The 23,079-nt window shown below is 45.1% G+C and overlaps 1 non-coding gene across 1 annotated transcript; it reads left to right on the top strand.

The window, feature by feature from the left end:
• Nucleotides 1-2,996: 2,996 nt before the first annotated feature.
• LOC119313128 lies at nt 2,997-3,157 on the top strand. The gene has a single exon (XR_005151517.1). It is a non-coding gene; the product is annotated as a U1 spliceosomal RNA (small nuclear RNA).
• The last annotated feature ends 19,922 nt before the right edge of the window (nt 3,158-23,079 follow it).

Raw genomic sequence — 23,079 nt, 5'->3', positions numbered from 1 at the left:
GGGCCTTCTCGTCCCCCCGCGCGCGTGCTCCCTTCCCGGGGCAGGGAGGCGGCGGCGGTGCAGCTTGGCTTGGTTGCGGTCCGGCAGCCCTGCGGCGATGGCCGACAGCAGGCGTGGTGTCGGCGCCGCTCCTTGGCGGCGTGGTGGTGCTGGGTGGCCGACGTCGCGCCCCCGGCCCAGATCTAGGCCCGGCGGGCCCCATCCGGGTCCTAGCGGGCCGGCCCCTGGCGTGGCCTCGTTGTCTGCGGTGCGGTGAGGAGGAGCGGCTCAGATTTGGGGCGGCGACGCCGACGGCGTGCCGGCAGCAGCGCGAGGGCAGGAGCTTTACGGACCCATGAGGGCTCGGGCGGGCCTATGGGCCAACGGCCTGGTGTGCTCTTGCTATTGAATCCGGACGGCTACCGTCGCTGACGGTGGAGGTGGGGCCCTCGCGCGTGCCGATGGTGCTGATGCCCTAGTCCCGGCTCTGATTCTTCGTCGTGCTGTCCTCACTTCACGGTGCCGTGGTGAGACGGCGTGGGGCCTCATGACCATGTTGGCGCAGGGTGGTGGTTGGTTTGGTGGCAGGCTCCGGAGCGCCCGAGGTGCGGGTTGGGATCGGGGGAAACCCCTGTCGGCATGGCCGACACCGGCGCGGTGGCGCCTGTGGGTGCCACCTGACCTCCCGGGAGGGCGTCGGGGGCTACCCTTCCTCTTGCCTCGTCGTGTACCGGGGGAAACCCTTGGCAGCAACGTCGTCATCGTCGCGATCCTTCTTGGAGGTGTTGATAGGTGCCGGCGCTTCGGAGTCTTGGAGCCTAGTGGAAGTTCCCGGTGGGCGCAGCGATCGCGATGCTTCTTCGTTTTTGTTGATCTGCCGTTGTCGGCATTTGTTTCTTTTGCTCTTTCTCTATCATTTTTTTGGACATGTCTGTGCTGCTTCCGCCCCAGCACCTATTCCTATATGGTTCGGTTGGTTGCTTTGTATACAAAGCGGGGGAAACCCTTTTTCGGTAACACATGTATGTACCATAAACAAAATAATGCAAACAATATTATTTCCGATGGACATACTTGATACTAATTTCAAAACCGCAACTTATGCAGTTTGGCATTTTGACTCAACGTTCATAGTCAAATTCAAACAGAACAATATCTGGTAATCGGTTGAAAGTTCAAACATGAAGATCAAACATACAATTTATGGTTCTCGAGATAAAGGACATGAACAAATAAAGCATAAATAGTTGAAAGACGACTAGCCAAGACTTGGTCCTGGTGGCGTGGTCACGGCGGCGCTGAAAGCGACAGGCAGGGACGGCGGCGTTCATGGCGGCAGGTCCTCCGTTGTCCATAGCTGGCCGACGCGTCCTTTTGCAGATGTGGCTCTGACCCCAGCGTGCTCCGGGAGTTATGTCCCTCCAGCTCCTTCGGCTGGCCAACATCCTGGCAGCTCCGACCACGGCAGCCCGGATCTGTGTTCCCCTCAAGATCTTGGCTCGTCTGCGTTGTCGACCGTCGTCGCATCTCCTTGTCGGCTATCTTTGCCCTACCGCTTCCACAACCCCGTCCTTTCGCCAGATATATTGCTCACGTGCGACAGGGAGCGTGACTCCCTTTCCTATTTGTGGCTGAACCAGCGATCTGACCTCCTTTTCTCCAGATCCAGATATGGCAGCTTTGGGATTGCTCGAACTCAGGCCAAGGTGAAATCCCTGCTCTGCTTGGCGATGCTGGCAGTGGTGACACCCGTGAGTCTCTTCCCATTCCTGGAGGCGCTGGCATGGCCTTTATACGTAACCCTCTTTGAGCGTCGGGGAAAACCCTATATCCGGTTCAACATATCAGACGACAAAGATGTCTTGGCGTCGTTCACCTTGTTGAAGGCATTGTTTTGTTCAATCACGGCGTCTCCGGTGTTGGATTTGGAGATGTTGATCATCGTGTCTGGTTCAGGCTGCTCCTCTAGGCGCAGGCATCCGGGGCGCATTGCACGACTTCTTCAGTGCTTCTCCATGGCTTCCACCTTCGACCCGATGGGGTCTCGTGGCCCACTTGCCGATCTTTAGACGTTTAGGTGGGGTACATTGATCCTTTCAAGTTCAGATCCATGGACGTGCGGCGGAGGGCCTAGTGATGGTTGTGACATTTTGGTTCTCTAAGTTCTAGCTCATCGCCTTTCATAGCTTTAGTCCGGGCTAGGCGAGTTTAGTTGTGTTATTTTCTTTGTGTGGGCCGAGCATCTCACGTCCTTTTCTCCGGGCATCATGCTCATGCCTTTTTGCGTTCGTGCTATGTATTGTATCCTCTCCTATACCTATTCTAACTTTTTCTATTAATGAAAGGATATGTAAGAATTGCGTATTCACAGAAAAACGAAGAATACACCATGTGAGTAAGTCATATTATATGTTTGACCTAAAATAGAATTACCTTGGGCTTTCCATATATATCTTTTTTTAGGGGTGCTTACTATATATATCTTGTTTGAACATGGGAGCTTTAGCTCTATGAAGAAAAACACCAGCACACACACCTAAACTACCAGTAACAACCAAAAATCCTTTTTACCCAGACAACTAAAACTCTTCCACGCAAAGTGAGAGAAAAATCTTCCAAAAGAAAGGAAAGAAGAACGTTTTAGATGCAGTGAGTTTTTTTCCTGAGTATTTTTGTTGAATTATCAATTTATCATGACCCCGTTTCTTTTTTCTTATTCTTAGTGAATAAAGAATTGACATGGTGCATTGATTTTTTTATAGAGAGACCAACACGATTGCACAGCAAGGGCACAAAGCTGCTACGGCTCTTTCGGCCCACGTCCAGCTCTCGTCCTTCTCAGGATAGAGCAAACGCGAGCCCACTGAAGCTAACCGCGCGCCTCCCGTGACCGGCTCCCGTCACGCTGCTGCGCTGCAGCTGCTGTGCGCTTCGGTTTTTAGTCCCACCTCGCCCAGCCGAGGAGCATCGAGAGGGAGAGCTTGCTATAAGAGGAACGCGAGGTGCGCCCTTGTTCCATACTTACCTGGACGGGGTCGACGGGCGATCACGAAGGCCCGTGGCCTGGGTCAATGGCCCACATTGCACTTGGTGGGCGCGTTGGCCCATCATCTTCCCAAGTGGAAGAGTGAACGTCATAATTTGTGGTAGAGGGGGTACGCGTTCGCGCGGCCCCTGCCAATTCTTTAAATTAAATCTTGCTCCCTAGCTTGCATATGAGCTGATTTTTCATTCCAGTCCCTGGTCTGAGTTCATCTGTTGGGCGGTAGCTCTTCATCTACATCGACGTCCGGTCAGTGTGTTTCTCTGAACAGAGAAAATAAGATTTCAGTAATGGCTGGAGGGTTCTGATCCAAATTTCAGTAGCAACATGAGTGACCTTCCCTGCCAATCTTTTGAAACAAAACCTTGGTCCATGGCCTAGCATATAAATGCTGTTCCTAAATGCAGGCCCTTGGTCTGATCTGCACAGCGAGCAGGCACAATGTTTTCTTCTTCTTCTTCTATAAGCAAACATGGTTCACACTAACATGATGGTTAAATTCAGAAGAAAAGTACAGATGCAGCAAGGTATGTACTGTAAACGGCAGCTCACATTCAGAACTGAATTGCTAGAAGCAGCATGGAGCTGGCCCGGCACGTACCTGACCTGATGACGACCGTTAACTTCAGATCAGAACTCAGACCGGCTTAAACAGAACTGTGAATAAACGAAAGCAGAAAATGCACAACTTATGAATATCACGCCCTTCTCTAATCAAACCTTTTCTGTAAAATCCGCACCGCACCGAAACCCTTGCTCCATAGCGAGGCTATCGATCTTAATTCTCGCAAAAAACCAACCCAATGCTTTCTTTCCCAAGAAGTCCCAACTAATGCAGCTCGATGGCCCTAGTGTTGTTTAATACTTTAGGCATCCAAGTCGCCGCAGCACGGCAGAAACAGCAAAGCTTCACCATGCTAGCAAGACCTTGCGTTAGGCTGTGAGCGACCACTTCGAGACCTGGAAAGTGATGGCACAAGCGCTGTGCAGCAAGCGTTTAGATATATTGTTTTGATACTGTGCATTATTTTAATTCGGTTGTTTACAACACTTTTTCTAAGGGAATTGTTCACAACACTTTGGTGAGCTGATACACAGGAAGAACTCACAATAGCCAATATCTAACAGAGTGGAACTCATTAACAGCAGCACCAAAAGGCAAAACAAGCTCACACCTTGGCACTGACGGGGAAAATCATGTAGGGCTTGTTGAGAACACATGAATTTGAGAGGAAAAAAGTCCCAAAAACGTTCGGTAGCAGCACCACAGTGGGGTTTGGTTCAGGCGTCGTTCCTCTGAAGATTGGCACTTGATATGAGTTTCCTTAACGGCCCGTGCTTGCCTATCCCACTGTTCGGGGGCCTGCAGAAAAACAAGATGATTTTTATCTTTGATAAGAGGGATCACGCTCCCCCCATTTTCATTATAGAAATGGAGTCTTTTACAATAAAAGAGCAGCATCAATTTACATCTTTGATCATACCATATCAGGGGACACAAAAACACACACACTAAAACCGTGGTGGCGGTTGGTGAGCTTGCCGGCGCCGGTGGGGGATGATGTGCAACCGAGGTGGTGTCAGAGCTGGGGTGAAGACACTGTCTCGGCCTTGTGCCGTGACTAGTGTTGGTGGCGGCTGTGGACATCGTAGACCTCCTGGAGGCATCGTTGATTTGTTGCCGCACCCCTCCTGCATAGCCTCTCCATGGGAAACCCTTGATCTTGTGATCGGACGATGGAGGCACTTTGGTGTGTTGTTCTGCCTCTTGAGGGGCTCATCTTGGAGCTCGGCATCGGCAAGCGGGACCGGTGGTTTGTGGCGGTTGTGGCATCCAGGCTTCTGTGGTAACGATGATGGTGGGAGCGATGTCAGCGACGTCGACAATGGTTGCGGTAGTCGGCTCTTCTCCAGCGTGTCCGCGGTATTGCCTCGGTTTTGTTTTTTTACTGTGGAGTCGAAGCCGCGGCGGCGGGCCCTGTTGTATACGATGACTGACTGCAGGTGGCCCGTTCGGTGATCTTCCGCGGCCTGGATTTGTCCTTCAGAGTTCTCCGTCAGAGTCGGAGTTGCATTGTCTAGCCACACGTGGTTGAGTTTTGACGCGGATCTTCATACAGCTTCAGGCGTCCGCTACGGGGTGGGTTGCGTCGACGGTCGCCGACAGCGAAGTCAGAGTCACTTGCTCAAAGTTTAGGGATGACGACGATGCCGCTAGGGGAGGAGTGATGACGATGATGCCTGTGTGCTGTCTCGCCGGGGCCCTTTTTGGAGTAGTGTGCGTGTGGTTTCTTATGTGTGCCCCTAAGTGGTTGTGATGGTTTTCGTCCTGCTCTCCATAATTAGCCGGGCAATCCGGTTTTCGCTCAGTTTTTCCTAATTAACTGAGAACCTCTTTTCTTCTTAATGAATGAGGATAACTGACATTTCGAAAAAGAACAACACATGATCAACACCAACACACCAACATCAGTTTGCAAATCCTACCAGAGAAACAAGGCCAATCAGTTTTTTTATGGGGAAACTAAGTTTTATTCATTAAAAACCACATTGTGTGGGATGCAATTTTGGTCATGGGATTGGCCAAACCAAACGTGGCGTCCTGGACTCAGTGATAATGCAAAATTGGCTCACAAAAGTTGACATGAGCGCAGAAGAGGATGTTAGATTTTATGGGCTCCGGCCCACTAAATCTTGTACCTCGACCCAGTTAAAATTCTGAAATATCAAGAGCTCATTTAAGTTACATGGTTAGTGGGTAGGTTTCTGGTGCCCTCATTTGTACATGCGCTCTCTTTTGACATGTGCCATTGGTCCATACATGTAAATGCTAGATGTTTCTGAGGCAATTTTTCGTTGACTGGCTTTGCTGTTACGCTAAAACTGAACCCGTTTACAAGTACTCACTTCAAGATATGGCGGACCAAAACCATCTTGTGGCTCGCTGCTATGAACGTGTAACGAGTTTCGACTGGCACTCCAACTAGACCGCTCACTCCTAAACAAGAGAAAACATTCTCAAAGGACATCATATCTTTGTGGGTATCGTCATGCGTGTGATTGGTGACAGGCTCGTCGATGCATATTTACATATGTGAAATGCCAAAGAATTAGTGTGATGCATTTGAATCACACTTCGGCACCATCGATGCCGATGGTGAACTATATGCTATGGAGCAGTTCAATGACTATAAAATGGTTGAAAACCGTCCCGTGGTCGAACAAGCTCATGAGCTGTAGCCAATGACAAAGGAACTCGAGTTGCCCGACAAGTTTGTTACCAGGAGCGGTGCTAAGCTTCCTTGTTCATGGAGGAACTTTGCCACTTCTCTGAAACATCAAAGACAATAGATGTGTGTTGAGAGTCTCATTGGATCTCTGGATGCTGAAGAGAAGGCGAGGGCAAATGACACACGAGCTAAATGAGTAGAGGGCCATTCTGTTGTCAATGTTGTGAAGAAAAATGCCCACAAGTTAAGGGAAAGAACAAAGTCTCCAAGACTACTAGCTTCAAGAAGAATGTGAAGGAAATATGCCCTAAAGGCAATAGTAAATATTATTTTTTTATTTTTCATGTTTGTTATTAAAGTTTATTTTATGTGCTATAATTTCAACGGTTCTTGAGTCTACAATAACCACTGGGCTCGTAGAAAGATCCATGTACATGTGTGGAATAATAAACGGTAAATATATTCCTAGTCTCGCTTCTAAGATTAGCTCAAGTGTTGCATGATGTTTCTATTTTCTTATCATGGGCATAGATAACCGTGATGTCGATAACTTTGATGGCACATTGTTGGAAGAAGACATGAGTTGGACATACTCAACCGACTGATATCCTTCGAGATCACATTGTTATTTAGTTATGAGTATAATCTCTCGAGATGTTAACACTTGCATAATTTCTTAGACCATGAGAGAATCGAGTACCTTTATGTCAGACGGTGTACTTTGGGGTTTGTGAGATCATAACGGGAACTTTCAGGTGCATTGGAAAAGTATGACAAAGGACTAGATAGCTTGAGACAGAGATTTGCTCCTCTGATGATGGATAAATATTCTTAGCTTATTATTTCCCATTTAGTTCAAACCTCCTCATGGTCTTGTATGTTTTCAATGTGCAAAAACACGAGGTACCTTACTTCAAAAAATTGCCTAGAAAATTATTCAAACTTCCTAATCATAACCATTATTATTTCACGTTTTAACCATTCAGACAAGTATTTTTTAACCCATTGTAAGATATATGAGGCTTTTCTAGATTATTCCAGCTCCAAATAAATATTTCACTTCTAAAAATATAAACCAATTTCTAAATTCAAATGGAGGTTTGAACTAGAAGTGGGTTATATACTTGAAAATTGATAGGGAGTCTTCTCATATATAGAGGAAGCTATGATAAATTTTTTAGGATTTCTGAAGGGCATATATTATTGTATTATTTTTCTAGAGCATTTTAAAGCATTTGGGAGGTTTTGAATCATCCTCAATTTTACAATTAAACAAAAATGATACTTATGCAAAGATCATGATGCACAATCAACTCCTAGCTCTATTTCCTAAACTTGGGTTGTGACAACCTAGGGCATTATGGCCTTTGCAGGTCTCACACAAAGAGCGATAAACATCATCTTGGCTCCAAGTACACACTTTGTATGATTTATTGGAGAGTCGCAAATATGCACTCTTGATTCTTAATGTGTGTTTAGGGTTTACCAACGATAAATACCAAACAACATTTAGTTTGTGAAAGCATCATCATTCTCTGGTCCACCTCATCGCAACCTCATCCATGTATGGCGAAGCGATTGGTTTATCTCTAACCCCCGCGAGTTAAATAAAGAATAACATTCTTTTTCCTGTCAGACGGGGTATTTCGCCCAACCCTACATACACTTTCCCCCTCTGTGTCTATCTGTTTTGACTTTTTCCCTCTTTTCTCTGGTTTTCATTTGTTTTTTCTTGGAAACTGTCTTAACAGTCCCACCTTTTACTGACTTACCAAATAAAATGATGCTTACTTTGGTAAGCCAACAACTTATTAACAAATAAGTGATTTTCTATTTCGATAGGTAAATCACAGACCTAATTTTGCATATATTTATTTACACAACCACACTAATATGAGCTGGTAAATTACGGGATAAGATACTAGAGTATCTATATATCTTCTCGCAACACACATGTAATTATCTAGTGACTACTAAGATGCTCGTGCGTTGCATGGAACACCGAAATGCATTGATCTGGGAGTTTTTTAATTGACAAAGTATGTGGGGGGTCATCCCATGTGTAACAAATTGAAGGAAATATGCCCTAGAGACAATAATAAAGTTATTATTTATTTCCTTAATTCATGATAAATGTTTATTATTCATGAAAGAATTGTATTAACCGGAAACTTAGTACATGTGTGAATACATAGACAAAACATATAGTCTCTAGTACGCCTCTACTTGACTAGCTCGTTAATCAAAGATGACTATGTTCCTTAACCATAGACATGTGTTGTCATTTGATGAACGAGATCACATCATTAGGAGAATGATGTGATGGACATGACCCATCCGTTAGCTTAGCATTATGATCGTTACAGTTTCATTGCTACTCCTTTCTTCATGACTTATACAAGTTCCTCAGCCTATGAGATTATGCAACTCCCAAATACCAGAGGAACACTTTGTGTGCTACCAAACTCACAACTAAATGGGTGATTATAAAGGTGCTCTACAGGTGTCGCTGAAGGTGTTTGTTGGGCGGGCATAGATCGAGATTAGGATTTGTCACTCCGTGTTTCGGAGAGGTATCTCTGGGCCCTCTCGGTAATACTCATCACTATAAGCCTTGCAAGCATTGTGACTAATGAGTTAGTTGCGAGATGAAGTATTATGAAACGAGTAAAGAGACTTTCCAGTAACGAGATTGAACTAGGTATGATGATACAGATGATCGAATCTCGGGCAAGTAACATACCGATTACAAAGGGAACAACGTATGTTGTTATGCAGTTTGACCGATAATGATCTTCGTAGAATATGTAGGAACCAATATGAGCATCCAGGTTCCACTATTGGTTATTGACCGGAGACGTGTCTCGGCCATGTCTACATAGTTCTCGAACCCGTAGGGTCCGCACGCTTAACGTTCGATGACGATTGGTATTATGAGTATATGTGATTTGATGTACCGAAGGTTGTTCAGAATCCCAAATGTAATCACGGACATGACGAGGAGTCTTGAAATGATCGAGACATAAAGATTGATATATTGGACGGCTATGTTCGGACACCGGAAGTGTTCCGAAAAAGCTTCGGATAAAACCGGAGTACCGGGGGTTACCGGAAGCCCCCGTGAAGCTATTGGGCCTCATGGGCATTAGTGGAGAAGAGAGAGGTCCGACCAGGAGGTGGCGTGCACCCGCTTGCCCTAGTCCAAATCGGACAAGGGGAGGGGGCGGCGCCCCCCTCCTTCCTTCCCTCCTCCTCCTTCTTCCCCCTTCTCCTTGTGGCATTAGGAAAGGAGGGGCCGATTCCTACTTGGAGTAGGACTCCCCCCCTTGGGCGCGCCACCCTTGGCAGGCCTCCTCCTCCCTTCCTCCTTTATATATGGGGGAGGGGGGCACTCCATAGACACACAAGTTGATCTTTTAGCCGTGTGCGGTGCCCCCCACCACAGTTACACACCTCGGTCATATCGTCGTAGTGCTTAGGAAAAGCCCTGCACCGGTAACTTCATCATCACCGTCACCGTGCCGTCATGCTGACGAAACTCTCCCTCAGCCTCAGCTAGATCTAGAGTTCGAGGGACGTCACCGAGCTGAACGTGTGCAGATCAGGGAGGTGCAGTGCGTTCGGTACTTCATCGGTTGGATCACGAAGACGTTCGACTACATCAACCGCATTACATAAACGCTTCCGCTTTCGGTCTATGAGGGTATATGGACACACTGTCCCCCTCGTTGCTATGCATCACCTAGACAGATCTTGCATGATCGTAGGATTTTTTTTGAAATTACTGAAGGAAATATGCCCTAGAGGCAATAATAAAGTTATTATTTATTTCCTCATATCATGATTATTCATGCTAGAATTGTATTAACCGGAAACATGATACATCTGTGAATACATAGACAAACATATAGTCACTAGTATGCCTCTACTTGACTAGCTCATTAATCAAAGATGGTTATGTTTCCTAACCATTGACATGTGTTGTCATTTGATTAATGGGATCACATCATTAGGAGAATGAGGTGATTGACATGACCCATCCCGTTAGCTTAGCACTTGATCGTTTAGTATTCTGCTATTGCTTCCTTCATGACTTATACATGTTCCTGTAACTATGAGAATTGTGTAACTCCCGTTTACCGGAGGAACACTTTGGGTACTACCAAACGTCACAACGTAACTGGGTGATTATAAAGGAGTACTACAGGTGTCTCCGAAGGTACATGTTGAGTTAGCATAATTCGAGATTAGGTTTTGTCACTCCGATTGTCGGAGAGGTATCTCTGGGCCCTCTCGGCAATGCTCATCACTTAAGCCTTGCAAGCATGTAACTAATGAGTTAGTTATAAGATGAAGTATTACAGAACGAGTAAAGAGACTTGTCGATAACGAGATTGAACTAGGTATTGGATACCGACGATCGAATCTCGGACAAGTAACATACCGATGACAAAGGGAACAACGTATGTTGTTATGCGGTTTGACCGATAAAGATCTTCGTAGAATATGTAGGAACCAATATGGGCATCCAGGTCCCGCTATTGGTTATTGACCAGAGATGTGTCTCAGTCATGTCTACATCGTTCTCGAACCGTAGGGTCCGCACGCTTAAGGTTTCGATGACAGTTATATTATGAGTTTATGTATTTTGATGTACCGAAGGTTGTTCGGAGTCCCGGATATGATTGCGGACATGACGAGGAGTCTCGAAATGGTCGAGACATAAAGATTGATATATTGGACGGATATATTTGGGCACCGGAAAGGTTCCGGAGAAGTTTGGAGCCCCGGGAGGTTACCGGAACCCCCCGGGAGGTATATGGGCCTTATTGGGCCCATGTAGGAAGAAGAGAGAAGGAGCAAGGGAGGGGGGCGCGCCCCCCCAAGCCCAATCCGAATTGGGGAGGGGGGCCGGCCCCCCCTTTCCTTTCTCCTTCCCCCTCTTCCTATTACTACTACTAGTACTACTTCCTAATACTAGTACTCTTTCCTTCCCCCTCCAAATAAGATAAGGAAAAGAGAGGGAAACCTACTTGGAGTAGGTTTCCCCCTCCTCATGGCGCGCCCCTCCTAGGGCCGGCCACCTCCTTCCTCCCTCCTTTATATACGGGGGTAGGGGGGCACCCTAGAACACACAAGTTGATCATTGATCGTTCCTTAGCCGTGTGCGGTGCCCCCCTCCACGATATTACACCTCGGTCATATTGTAGCGGTGCTTAGGTGAAGCCCTGCAACAGGAGAACATCAAGATCGTCACCATGCCGTCGTGCTGACGGAACTCCCCCTCGGCGCCTCTGCTGGATCGGAGATCGAGGGTGCGTCATCGAGCTGTACGCGTGTCAAGAACTCGGAGGTGCCGGAGTAACGGTACTTGGATCGGTTGAACCGGAGGACGTACGACTACTTCCTCTACATTGCATCAACGCTTCCGCTTCGGTTTACGAGGGTACGTAGACAACACTCTCCCCTTGTTGCTATATCATCACCATGATCTTGCGTGTGCGTAGGAATTTTTTTGAAATTACTACGTTCCCCAACAATTACTGCATTCCCCAATAGTGGCATCCGAGCCAGGTCTATGCGTAGATGTTATTTGCACGAGTAGAACACAAAGAGTTGTGGGCGATAATAGTCATACTGCTTACCAACATGCCATACTTTGATTCGGCGGTATTGTTGGTTGAAGCGGTCCTGACCGACATTACATGACCGCGTTCATGAGACTGGTTCTACCGACGTGCTTTTGCACAAAGGTGGCTGGCGGGTGTCTGTTTCTCCAACTTTAGTGGAATCGAGTGTGGCTATGCCCGGTCCTTGTTGAAGGTTAAAATAGCACACTTGACGAAAAATCGTTGTGGTTTTGATGCGTAGGTAAGAACGGTTCTTACTAGAAGCCCGTAGCAGCCACATAAAACTTGCAACAACAAAGTAGAGGACGTCTAACTTATTTTTGCAGGGCTTGCTGTGATGTGATATGGGCAAGGCATGATGTGATATATATTGTTGTATGAGATTACCATGTTTTGTAACAAAGTTATCGGCAACTGGAGGAGCCATACGGTTGTCACTTTATTGTATGCAATGCAATCGCCATGTAAGTATTTTACTTTATCACTAAGCGGTAGCAATAGTTGTAGTAACAATAGTTGGCGAGACGACAACGATGCTACGATGGAGATCAAGGTGTCGCGCCGGTGACATTGGAGATCAAGACGATGCTTCAGTGATGGAGATCATGAGCACAAGATGATGATGGCCATATCATGTCACATATTTTGATTGCATGTGATGTTTATCTTTTATGCATCTTATTTTGCTTAGTACGGCGGTAGCATTATAAGATGATTCCTTACTAAATTTCAAGGTATAAGTGTTCTCCCTGAGTATGCACCATTGCTATAGTTCGCTGTGCCGGGACACCACGTGATGATCAGGTGTGATAAGCTCTATGTTCACATACAACGGGTGCAAGCCAGTTTTGCACACGCAGAATACTCGGGTTAAACTTGATGAGCCTCCCTCCACGATATTACACCTCGGTCATATTGTAGTGGGGGCACCCTAGAACACACAAGTTGATCATTGATCGTTCCTTAGCCGTGTGGGTGCCCCCCTCCACGATATTACACCTCGGTCATATTGTAGCGGTGCTTAGGCGAAGCCCTACAACAGGAGAACATCAAGATCGTCACCACGCCGTCGTGCTGACGGAACTCCCCCTCGGCGCCTCTGCTGGATCGGAGATCGAGGGTGCGTCATCGAGCTGTACGCGTGTCAAGAACTCGAAGGTGCCGGAGTAACGGTACTTGGATCGGTTGAACCGGAGGACGTACGACTACTTCCTCTACGTTGCGTCAACGCTTCCGCTTCGGTCTACGAGGGTACGTAGACAACACTCTCCCCTCGTTGCTATATCATCACCATGATCTTGCGTGTGCGTAGGAAATTTTTTTAAATTACTACGTTCCCCGACAGTGGCATCCGAGCCTAGGTTTTATGCGTTGATGTTATATGCACGAGTAGAACACAAGTGAGTTGTGGACGATATAAGTCATACTGCCTACCAGCATGTCATACTTTGGTTCAGCGGTATTGTGAGATGAAGCGGCCCGGACCGACATTACGCGTACGCTTACGCGAGACTGGTTTCACCGTTACGAGCACTCGTGCTTAAAGGTGGCTGGCGGGTGTCTGTCTCTCTCACTTTAGTTGAACCGAGTGTGGCTACGCCCGGTCCTTGTGAAGGTTAAAACGGAGTCTATTTGACAAACTATCGTTGTGGTTTTGATGCGTAGGTGAGATTGGTTCTTGCTTAAGCCCGTAGCAGCCACGTAAAATTTGCAACAACAAAGTAGAGGACGTCTAACTTGTTTTTGCAGGGCATGTTGTGATGTGATATGGCCAAGACATGATGCTATATTTTATTGTATGAGATGATCATGTTTTGTAACCGAAGTTATCGGCAACTGGCAGGAGCCATATGGTTGTCGCTTTATTGTATGAAATGCAAACGCCCTGTAAGTGCTTTACTTTATCACTAAGCGGTAGCGATAGTCGTAGAAGCAATAGATGGCGTAACGACAACGATGCTACGATGGAGATCAAGGTGTCGCGCCGGTGACGATGGTGATCACGACGGTGCTTCGAAGATGGAGATCACAAGCACAAGATGATGATGGCCATATCATATCACTTATATTGATTGCATGTGATGTTTATCCTTTATGCATCTTATCTTGCTTTGATTGACGGTAGCATTTTAAGATGATCTCTCACTAATTATCAAGAAGTGTTCTCCCTGAGTATGCACCGTTGCGAAAGTTCTTCGTGCTGAGACACCACGTGATGATCGGGTGTGATAGGCTCTACGTTCAAATACAACGGGTGCAAAACAGTTGCACACGCGGAATACTCAGGTTATACTTGACGAGCCTAGCATATACAGATATGGCCTCGGAACACGGGGACCGAAAGGTCAAGCGTGAATCATATAGTAGATATGATCAACATAGAGATGTTCACCATTGAAACTACTCCATCTCACGTGATGATCGGACATGGTTTAGTTGATTTGGATCACGTAATCACTTAGATGACTAGAGAGATGTCTGTCTAAGTGGGAGTTCTTTAGTAATATGATTAATTGAACTTAAATTTATCATGAACTTAGTACCTGATAGTATTTTGCTTGTCTATGTTTGTTTGTAGATAGATGGCTCGTGCTGTTGTTCCGTTGAATTTTAATGCGTTCCTTGAGAAAACAAAATTGAAAGATGATGGTAGCAATTACACAGACTGGGTCCGTAACCCGAGGATTATCCTCATTGCTGCACAGAAGAGTTACGTCCTGGAAGCACCGCTGGGTGCCAGGCCTGCTGCTGATGCAACTGACGACGTTAAGAACGTCTGGCAGAGCAAAGCTGATGACTACTCTATAGTTCAGTGTGCCATGCTTTACGGCTTAGAACCGGGTCTTCAACGACGTTTTGAACGTCATGGGGCATATGAGATGTTCCAGGAGTTGAAGTTAATATTTCAAGCAAATGCCCGGATTGAGAGATATGAAGTCTCCAATAAGTTCTACAGCTGCAAGATGGAGGAGAACAGTTCTGTCAGTGAGCATATACTCAAAATGTCTGGGTATAATAATCACTTGATTCAACTGGGAGTTAATCTTCCGGATGATAGCGTCATTGACAGAATTCTCCAATCACTGCCACCAAGCTACAAGAGCTTTGTGATGAACTATAATATGCAAGGGATGAACAAGACTATTCCCGAGCTCTTCGCGATGCTGAAAGCCGCGGAGGTAGAAATCAAAAAGGAGCATCAAGTGTTGATGGTCAACAAGACCACTGGTTTCAAGAAAAGGGGCAAAGGGAAGAAGAAGGGGAACTTCAAAAGGGACGGCAAACAAGTTGCTGCTCAAGTGAAGAAACCCAAGTCTGGACCTAAGCCTGAAACTGAGTGCTTCTACTGCAAGTAGACTGGACACTGGAAGCGGAACTGCCCCAAGTATTTGGCGGATAAGAAGGATGGCAAAGTGAACAAAGGTATATGTGATATACATGTTATTGATGTGTACCTTACTAATGCTCGCAGTAGCACCTGGGTATTTGATACTGGTTCTGTTGCTAACATTTGCAACTCGAAACAGGGACTATGGATTAAGCGAAGATTAGCTAAGGACGAGGTGACGATGCGCGTGGGAAATGGTTCCAAAGTCGATGTGATCGCGGTCGGCACGCTACCTCTACATCTACCATCGGGATTAGTTTTAGACCTGAATAATTGTTATTTGGTGCCTGCGTTGAGCATGAACATTATATCTGGATCTTGTTTGATGCGAGACGGTTATTCATTTAAATCAGAGAATAATGGTTGTTCTATTTATATGAGTAATATCTTTTATGGTCATGCACCCTTGAAGAGTGGTCTATTTTTATTAAATCTCGATAGTAGTGATACACATATTCATAATGTTGAAGCCAAAAGATGCAGAGTTGATAATGATAGTGCAACATATTTGTGGCACTGCCGTTTAGGTCATATCGGTGTAAAACGCATGAAGAAACTCCATACTGATGGACTTCTGGAATCACTTGATTATGAATCACTTGGTACTTGCGAACCGTGCCTCATGGGCAAGATGACAAAAACACCGTTCTCCGGATCTATGGAGAGAGCAACAGATTTGTTGGAAATCATACATACAGATGTATGTGGTCCGATGAATGTTGAGGCTCGTGGCGGATATCGTTATTTCCTCACCTTCACAGATGATTTGAGCAGATATGGGTATATCTACTTGATGAAGCACAAGTCTGAAACATTTGAAAAGTTCAAAGAATTTCAGAGTGAAGTAGAAAATCATCGTAACAAGAAAATAAAGTTTCTACGATCTGATCGTGGAGGAGAATATTTGAGTTACGAGTTTGGTTTACATTTGAAACAATGTGGAATAGTTTCGCAACTCATGCCACCTGGAACACCACAGCGAAATGGTGTGTCCGAACGTCGTAATCATACTTTACTTGATATGGTGCGATCTATGATGTCTCTTACCGATTTACCGCTATCGTTTTGGGGTTATGCTTTAGAGACGGCCGCATTCACGTTAAATAGGGCACCATCAAAATCCGTTGAGACGACGCCTTATGAACTGTGGTTTGGCAAGAAACCAAAGTTGTCGTTTCTCAAAGTTTGGGGCTGCGATGCTTATGTGAAGAAACTTCAACCAGATAAGCTCGAACCCAAATCGGGGAAATGTGTCTTCATAGGATACCCAAAGGAGACAATTGGGTACACCTTCTATCACAGATCTGAAGGCAAGATTTTCGTTGCTAAAATCGGATCCTTTCTAGAGAAGGAGTTTCTCTCGAAAGAAGTGAGTGGGAGGAAAGTAGAACTTGATGAGATAACTGTATCTACTCCCTTATTGGAAAGTAGTTCATCACAAGAACCGGTTCCTGTGACAACTACACCAATTAGTGAGGAAGCTAATGATATTGATCATGAAACTTCAGATCAAGTTTCTACTGAACCTCGTAGGTCTACCAGAGTAAAATCCGCACCAGAGTGGTACAGAAATCCTATTCTGGAAGTCATGTTACTAGACCATGATGAACCTACGAACTATGAGGAAGCGATGATGAGCCCAGATTCCGCAAAATGGCTAGAGGCCATGAAATCTGAGATAGGATCCATGTATGAAAACAAAGTATGGACTTTGGTTGACTTGCCCGATGATCGGCAAGCCATTGAGAATAAATGGATCTTTAAGAAGAAGACTGACGCTGATGGTAATGTTACTGTCTACAAAGCTCGACTTGTTGCAAAAGGTTTTCGACAAGTTCAAGGGGTTGACTACGATGAGACTTTCTCACCCGTAGCGATGCTTAAGTCTGTCCGAATCATGTTGGCTATTACTGCATTTCATGATTATGAAATTTGGCAAATGGATGTCAAGACTGCATTCTTGAATGGATTTCTAGAAGAAGAGTTGTATATGATGCAACCTGAAGGTTTTGTTGATCCAAAAGGTGCTGACAAAGTGTGCAAGCTCCAACGTTCCATTTATGGACTGGTGCAAGCATCTCGGAGTTGGAATAAACGTTTTGATAGTGTGATCAAAGCATATGGCTTTATACAGACTTTTGGAGAAGCCTGTATTTACAAGAAAGTGAGTGGGAGCTCTGTAGCATTTCTAGTTTTATATGTTGATGACATATTATTAATTGGAAATGATATAGAATTTCTGGATAGCATAAAGGGATACTTGAATAAAAGTTTTTCTATGAAAGACCTCGGTGAAGCTGCTTACATATTGGGCATCAAGATCTATAGAGATAGATCAAGACGCTTAATAGGACTTTCACAAAGTACATACCTTGACAAAATTTTGAAAAAGTTCAAAATGGATCAGGCAAAGAAAGGATTCTTGCCTGTGCTACAAGGTGTGAAGTTGAGTTAAACTCAATGCCCGACCACAGCAGAAGATAGAGAGAAAATGAAAGATGTTCCCTATGCTTCAGCCATAGGCTCTATCATGTATGCAATGCTGTGTACCAGACCCGACGTATGCTTAGCAATAAGCTTGGCAGGTAGGTACCAAAGTAATCCAGGAGTGGATCACTGGACAGCGGTCAAGAACATCCTGAAATACCTGAAAATGACTAAGGATATGTTTCTCGTATATGGAGGTGACAAAGAGCTAGTCGTAAATGGTTACGTCGATGCAAGCTTTGACACTGATCCGGACGAATCTAAATCGCAGACCGGATACGTGTTTTTATTAAACGGTGGAGCTGTAAGTTGGTGCAGTTCTAAACAAAGCGTCGTGGCAGGATCTACATGTGAAGCGGAGTACATAGCTGCTTCTGAAGCAGCAAATGAAGGAGTCTGGATGAAGGAGTTCATTTCCGATCTAGGTGTCATACCTAGTGCATCGGGACCAATGAAGATCTTCTGTGACAATACTGGTGCAATTGCCTTGGCAAAGGAATCCATATTTCACAAGAGGACCAAGCACATCAAAAGACGCTTCAATTCCATTCGGGACCAAGTCCAAGTGGGAGACATAGAGATTTGCAAGATACATACGGATCTGAATGTTGCAGACCCGTTGACTAAGCCTCTCTCACAAGCAAAACATGATCAACACCAAGACTCCATGGGTGTTAGAATCATTACTATGTAATCTAGATTATTGACTCTAGTGCAAGTGGGAGACTGAAGGAAATATGCCCTAGAGGCAATAATAAAGTTATTATTTATTTCCTCATATCATGATTATTCATGCTAGAATTGTATTAACCGGAAACATGATACATGTGTGAATACATAGAAAAACATATAGTCACTAGTATGCCTCTACTTGACTAGCTCATTAATCAAAGATGGTTATGTTTCCTAACCATTGCCATGTGTTGTCATTTGATTAATGGGATCACATCATTAGGAGAATGAGGTGATTGACATGACCCATCCCGTTAGCTTAGCACTTGATCGTTTAGTATTCTGCTATTGCTTCCTTCATGACTTATACATGTTCCTGTAACTATGAGAATTGTGTAACTCCCGTTTACCGGAGGAACACTTTGGGTACTACCAAACGTCACAACGTAACTGGGTGATTATAAAGGAGTACTACAGGTGTCTCCGAAGGTACATGTTGAGTTAGCATAATTCGAGATTAGGTTTTGTCACTCCGATTGTCGGAGAGGTATCTCTGGGCCCTCTCGGCAATGCTCATCACTTAAGCCTTGCAAGCATGTAACTAATGAGTTAGTTATAAGATGAAGTATTACAGAACGAGTAAAGAGACTTGTCGATAATGAGATTGAACTAGGTATTGGATACCGACAATCGAATCTCGGACAAGTAACATACCGATGACAAAGGGAACAACGTATGTTGTTATGCGGTTTGACCGATAAAGATCTTCGTAGAATATGTAGGAACCAATATGGGCATCCAGGTCCCGCTATTGGTTATTGACCAGAGATGTGTCTCAGTCATGTCTACATCGTTCTCGAACCGTAGGGTCCGCACGCTTAAGGTTTCGATGACAGTTATATTATGAGTTTATGTATTTTGATGTACCGAAGGTTGTTCGGAGTCCCGGATATGATTGCGGACATGACGAGGAGTCTCGAAATGGTCGAGACATAAAGATTGATATATTGGACGGATATATTTGGACACCGGAAAGGTTCCGGAGAAGTTTGGAGCCCCGGGAGGTTACCGGAACCCCCCGGGAGGTATATGGGCCTTATTGGGCCCATGTAGGAAGAAGAGAGAAGGAGCAAGGGAGGGGTGCACGCCCCCCCAAGCCCAATCCGAATTGGGGAGGGGGTCCGGCCCCCCCTTTCCTTTCTCCTTCCCCCTCTTCCTATTACTACTACTAGTACTACTTCCTAATACTAGTACTCTTTCCTTCCCCCTCCAAATAAGATAAGGAAAAGAGAGGGAAACCTACTTGGAGTAGGTTTACCCCTCCTCATGGCGCGCCCCTCCTAGGGCCGGCCACCTCCTCCCTCCCTCCTTTATATACGGGGGTAGGGGGGCACCCTAGAACACACAAGTTGATCATTGATCGTTCCTTAGCCGTGTGCGGTGCCCCCCTCCACGATATTACACCTCGGTCATATTGTAGCGGTGCTTAGGCGAAGCCCTGCAACAGGAGAACATCAAGATCGTCACCATGCCGTCGTGCTGACGGAACTCCCCCTTGGCTCCTCTGCTGGATCGGAGATCGAGGGTGCGTCATCGAGCTGTACGCGTGTCAAGAACTCGGAGGTGCCGGAGTAACGGTACTTGGATCGGTTGAACCGGAGGACGTATGACTACCTCTACGTTGCATCAACGCTTCCGCTTCGGTCTACGAGGGTACGTAGACAACACTCTCCCCTCGTTGCTATATCATCACCATGATCTTGCGTGTGCGTAGGAAATTTTTTGAAATTACTACGTTCCCCAACAATTACTGCATTCCCCAATAGTGGCATCCGAGCCAGGTCTATGCGTAGATGTTATTTGCATGAGTAGAACACAAAGAGTTGTGGGCGATAATAGTCATACTGCTTACCAACATGGCATACTTTGATTCGGCGGTATTGTTGGTTGAAGCGGTCCGGACCGACATTACATGACCGCGTTCATGAGACTGGTTCTACCGACGTGCTTTTGCACAAAGGTGGCTGGCGGGTGTCTGTTTCTCCAACTTTAGTGGAATCGAGTGTGGCTATGCCCGGTCCTTGTTGAAGGTTAAAATAGCACACTTGACGAAAAATCGTTGTGGTTTTGATGCGTAGGTAAGAACGGTTCTTACTAGAAGCCCGTAGCAGCCACATAAAACTTGCAACAACAAAGTAGAGGACGTCTAACTTATTTTTGCAGGGCTTGCTGTGATGTGATATGGGCAAGGCATGATGTGATATATATTGTTGTATGAGATTACCATGTTTTGTAACAAAGTTATCGGCAACTGGAGGAGCCATACGGTTGTCACTTTATTGTATGCAATGCAATCGCCATGTAAATATTTTACTTTATCACTAAGCGGTAGCAATAGTCGTAGTAACAATAGTTGGCGAGACGACAACGATGCTATGATGGAGATCAAGGTGTCGCGCCGGTGACAATGGAGATCAAGACGATGCTTCAGTGATGGAGATCATGAGCACAAGATGATGATGGCCATATCATGTCACATATTTTGATTGCATGTGATGTTTATCTTTTATGCATCTTATTTTGCTTAGTACGGCAGTAGCATTATAAGATGATTCCTTACTAAATTTCAAGGTATAAGTGTTCTCCCTGAGTATGCACCATTGCTATAGTTCGCTGTGCCGGGACACCACGTGATGATCAGGTGTGATAAGCTCTATGTTCACATACAACGGGTGCAAGCCAGTTTTGCACACGCAGAATACTCGGGTTAAACTTGACGAGCCTAGCATATGCAGATATGGCCTCGGAACACTGAGACCGAAAGGTCGAACGTGAATCATATAGTAGATATGATCAACATAGTGATGTTCACCATTGAAAACTACTCCATCTCATGTGATGACCGGACATGGTTTAGTTGATTTGGATCATGTGATCATTTAGATGACTAGAGGGATGTCTATCTAAGTGTGAGTTCTTAAGTAATATGATTAATTGAACTTTAATTTATCATGAACTTAGTCCTGATAGTTATTTTGCATGTCTATGTTATTGTAGATCAATGACCCATGCTACTGTTCCTTTGAATTTTAATGCATTCCTAGAGAAAGCTAAGTTGAAAGATGATGGCAACAACTACACAGACTGGGTCCGTAACTTGAGGATTATCCTCATTGCTGCACAAAAGAATTAAATCCTGGAAGCACCGTTGGGTGACAGGCCGACTGCAGATGCTACTGATGATGTTAAGAACGTCTGGTAGAGCAAAGCTGATGACTACTCGATAGTTTAGTTCGCCATGCTTTACGACTTAGAATCGGGACTTCAAAGACGTTTTGAACGTCATGGAGCATATGAGATGTTCCAAGAGTTGAAGGTAATATTTCAAGCAAATGCCCGAGTTGAGAGATATGAAGTCTCCAACAAGTTCTACAGCTGCAAAATGGAGGAGAATAGTTCTGTCAGTGAACACATACTCAGAATGTCTGTGTACCATAACCACTTGACTCAGCTGGGAGTTGATCTTCCAGTTGATAGTGTCATTGACAGAGTTCTTCAATCACTGCCACCAAGCTATAAAGGCTTCATGATGAACTATAATATGCAAGGGATGAACAAGACTATTCCCGAGATCTTCGCGATGCTAAAGGTTGCATAGGTAGAAATCAAAAAGGAGCATCAAGTGTTGATGGTCAACAAGACCACTAGTTTCAAGAAAAAGGGAAAGGGAAGAAGGGAAACTTCAAGAAGAATGACAAAAAGGTTATTGCTCAAGAGAAGAAACCCAAGTCTAGACCTAACCTTAAAACTAAGTGCTTCTACTGCAAAGGGACTGGTCACTGGAAGCGGAACTGCCCCAAGTATTTGGCGGATAAAAAGGATGGCAAAATGAAAGGTATATTTGATATACATGTTATTGATGTGTACCTTACTAATGCTCGTAGTAGCGCCTGGGTATTTGATACTGGTTCTGTTGCTCATATTTGCAACTCGAAACAGGGGCTATGGATTAAATGAAGATTGGCTAAGGACGAGGTGACGATGCGTGTGGGAAATGGTTCCAAGGTCGATGTGATCACCGTCAGCATGCTACCTCTACATCTACCATCGGGATTAGTTTTAGACCCGAATAATTGTTATTTGGTGCCAGCGTTGAGCATGAACATTATATCTGGATCTTGTTTGATGCGAGATGGTTATTCATTTAAATCAGAGAATAATGGTTGTTCTATTTATATGAGTAATATCTTTTATGGTCATTCACCCTTGCTGAGTGGTCTATTTTTGTTGAATCTCGATAGTGATGATACACATATTCATAATATTGAAGCCAAAAGATGCAAAGTTGATAACGATAGTGCAACTTATTTGTGGCAATGCCATTTAAGTCATATCGGTGTAAAGCACATGAAGAAACTCCATGCTGATGGACTTTTGGAATCACTTGATTATGAATCACTTGGTGCTTGCGAACCATGCCTTATCGGCAAGATGACTAAAACTTTGTTCTCCGGAACAATGGAACGAGCTACTGACTTATTGGAAATAATACATACTGATGTATGGGGTCCAATGAGTGTTGAGGCTCATGGCAGGTATCATTATTTTCTTACCTTAAATGATGATTTGAGCAGATATGGTTATATCTAC

The sequence above is a fragment of the Triticum dicoccoides genome, chromosome 5B (assembly GCF_002162155.2).
Source record: "Triticum dicoccoides isolate Atlit2015 ecotype Zavitan chromosome 5B, WEW_v2.0, whole genome shotgun sequence".
Taxonomy (NCBI): Eukaryota; Viridiplantae; Streptophyta; class Magnoliopsida; order Poales; family Poaceae; genus Triticum; species Triticum dicoccoides.
The sequence above is the reverse complement of the archived record's forward strand: the minus strand, read 5'-3'. Positions and strand labels throughout refer to the sequence as shown.